Source organism: Molossus molossus, unplaced genomic scaffold (assembly GCF_014108415.1).
Source record: "Molossus molossus isolate mMolMol1 unplaced genomic scaffold, mMolMol1.p scaffold_m16_p_10, whole genome shotgun sequence".
In the NCBI taxonomy this organism is placed as follows: Eukaryota; Metazoa; Chordata; class Mammalia; order Chiroptera; family Molossidae; genus Molossus; species Molossus molossus.
Genome location: NW_023425345.1, coordinates 39,933,580 through 39,936,721, shown reverse-complemented (window position 1 = coordinate 39,936,721; position 3,142 = coordinate 39,933,580). Strand labels below are relative to the sequence as shown.

The window sequence follows — 3,142 nt, the reverse complement described above, 5'->3', positions numbered from 1 at the left end:
CACCCAAGAGGACTGGATCAGGAAGTAGCCCGCAAGAAGAATCCAAACTCAGACTCCAAAGGTGGTCAACTCAGAGAGCTCTATTAGCTGCACAGCAACTGTCTCATCCTGTTCAAAGGAGGGAGCAGCCCCGAGCTCAGGGGGAGGGTTGCTTATATAGTTTTCTTAGCCTGTTAAGAAATTGGGCTAAGGGTCTGTGAGCAAGCAAGCACGTACAGAAGCGGCTATCTGCAGTTAGCCATTATGTCTGAGGGGTAAACAGTTCTATTTGCACAATACGGGGGTTAACTGCACAATACAATGGCTAACTCTGGCTGATGTATATCTCCTTCTCCTTTGCCCAGTTCCTGCTATTGTCTTAAAATTCAGGGGGTAAGGTCTGCCTAAAGGAAAATTTTCTAATGGCAGGTTCCCATGTTCCCCTATTTATTGTCTTGTAGTTTTCCTTTCACAGAAGGGGCCCTGGGCACATGCCTGGGTTTTGGGCTTGATCCCCAGTAGGGGCAGGATGAGTCAGCCAATCCATGTTTCTATCTCTCTCTCCCTCTCCCTTCATCCCTCTCTAAAAAAAAATAAAAACTTTTTTTTTTAAAGAAAAGTTTCCCCTTCTTCCCTCCCCCACCCCCAAGTTTTTAACATGCAAGAATGGGCTTTCTTGACATTAATTTTATATTTATTTGAAGCAGCAACAATAACCATCAGTGATTTAGCATTTCTGTTTATGGTTGTTCCAAATTTTTAAAAATTTCATGAGGTCATTATCCAGTGTTGCCTTGAAATAGACACTGTAGATCTAAATAGCAAAGATTCTCTCTGAAACCTATGTCAGCTCAAAGAAATATCAAGCAGGGCATTACACTAAATTTCTGGATCTAGTACACTAAAGAAGAGTGAAGCCTAGGAAGTTACCTACTATTTGATACAAGAGATAAAGACCTCCAAAAGCTGATTTTTGGTTGTATAATATTTTTCACACTGTGAGGATTTGCAGCACTTGCTAATTGAAGCAGACATGCACTGCATTTATCCCTGCCCTGTATCCTAGATCCCTCCCTCCCACACCAGCAATCTACTACCTTCTACCAAGTAGTATTGTGGATATTAGCCCAGTCACCCCAGACAATCCAGCGAACAAAGTTAGTGAAATGCACTGGTATAAAGTGTGAGATTAAAAAAAAAAGTCCCCCCCCTGGCCGGTTTGGCTCAGTGATTAGAGCGTGGGCCTATGAACCAATGGGTCATGGGTTCAGTTCTGGTCAAGGGCACATATCTTGGTTGTGGTTTGTCCTGGCCCTGGTAAGGTCATGTGGGAGGCAACCAATCCATGTGTCTCTCACATTGATGTTTCTTCCTTTCTCCCACTCTATCTGATGATAAATGGAAAAATATCCTCAGGTGAGGATTAAAAAAAAAAAAATCCCCTTCAATCTTCATCAAAGTTTTGCTATAGAAGAAAATTGGCAGCCAATCTCTCATTCTTCTCACAAGCAAAAAATATGCTTGTATCACAAGTCTTTCAGGAAGTCCTAATGCCTCTAACCTTTCTATAGCTTCTTTGCCCTGAGGTGTTCCTGGAATGTCGTTCATAGGACCCCTTGGACCCCTTTCATTTCTGCAGTTCCTCCACTGCCACCTCCAACCTCCTCCTTGACCACCAGCTTCCTGGGCTGGTTCATTTAACATCTGAATAAAATGCCTCTGGCATTGGCTAACTTGCTGCAGTAATTGAGGGTTTTCTCAGCCTGCCTGTTGTAGCAGTGCTGGAAGCAGGGAACGATTCTGTTGAATAATGTCTCCTCTTTTGAAACTGAGGCTGATTCTGTAAAAATCCAAGGGATGTCCTCCAGAACTTGTAGTAGTGGTGGCTGTCATAGTTGCTGCAGCTGCAGCCCGAGGATTGAGGAGCCCCAGTACTAGTCACTGGAGGGGGACCAACCACAGCCTGACTGCTTTGTCTCTGGGGATTCCCACCGAAAGGTGCTCCACTATCAGGGTTGGTTGAAACTGGCTCCCAGGCTGCAATTACTTGCTCTCCTCCATAGCCCTTTGACATGATCTCAGTTACCATATTCTCATATGACTGACCTGTCACAAGCACTTGTTGCATTTTCAAAAAGTTTTTTTTAATATGTTTTTATTGATTTTTTAGAGAGAGGAAGGGAGAGACAGAAACATCAATTGGCTGACTCTTGTGCACCCCCTACTGGGGATTCAGCCCACAATCTGGGCATGTGCCCTGACCAGGAATTGAACCGGGACCTCTCAGTTCATGGGAGGACTCAGTCCACTGAGCCACACTGGCAGCACATTTTCGAAAAGGTTTGACAGAGAACAATCCTCTGCTGTACTGTCAGTTGATGCTGGGCGAGTACCCACTGGGGTTTCTGCTGGCTTTTCCGCAGGGTGCTCCTGTTCTGTTGCATTAGCAGGTGCAGGTCCAGAAAATGCCGTGGGTGATGCAGGAGTAACAGATGCAGGTGTGGGAGTGGGAAGCAAGGCAGGGGCCAGGGGCTGGGGCCTGAGCCACAGCTGGTGCCTGGAGGGACTCACTGTGGTAGCGGTGGCAGGATTCCATGGCTGAGTTGTTGTAGGTTCTGGTGTTGTCATTGCTTTGGGTTTCGTCACCATAACAGCCACAGTTTTTCTCATCAATTTTATAGTCTTTTACTGCAGTATCATCATTGAGGATTTGGCCTGACACATTAAATTTCTGAGCCGCTACAGATTCACTCTTCTCTTTCAGTGCTTTCCCCGCCTTTTGGGGGTTAATGTCGACCTTAAAGGACTGCCACTGGAGGGTCAGGGTGACCCGCATGGTGCCGCGGGGTCTGTGGCCGGGCGGGGTCTGTGGTCAGGCGACCGTGCACTGGGTCGGAAGGCGGTGGGGGTGGGGGTTTGTCACATTCTCATTGGCTGTTGGCTACGCCTCTCCCTGAGCTGTGCTGCCTCCTGACTGCAGCCTTGCTGTGAGCTGTCTGATCTTCCTAATATGTTCTAACCTGTGACAGTTCCTCAGTCTTTCTTTGTCTTTCATGACTTTAATACTTTTGAGGAGTGCTGATTAGTTATTCTGTAGTGTTGCTCAATTTGGTATGTCTGATATCTTCCATAATTAGATTGAGTTTAGGCATTTTTGGCAGGA

General features: G+C 46.2%; 1 pseudogene; it reads right to left on the bottom strand.

Annotated features, from left to right (window-relative positions):
* Positions 1 to 1,423: 1,423 nt before the first annotated feature.
* Positions 1,424 to 2,815, bottom strand: LOC118624581 (annotated as a pseudogene).
* Positions 2,816 to 3,142: the final 327 nt, after the last annotated feature.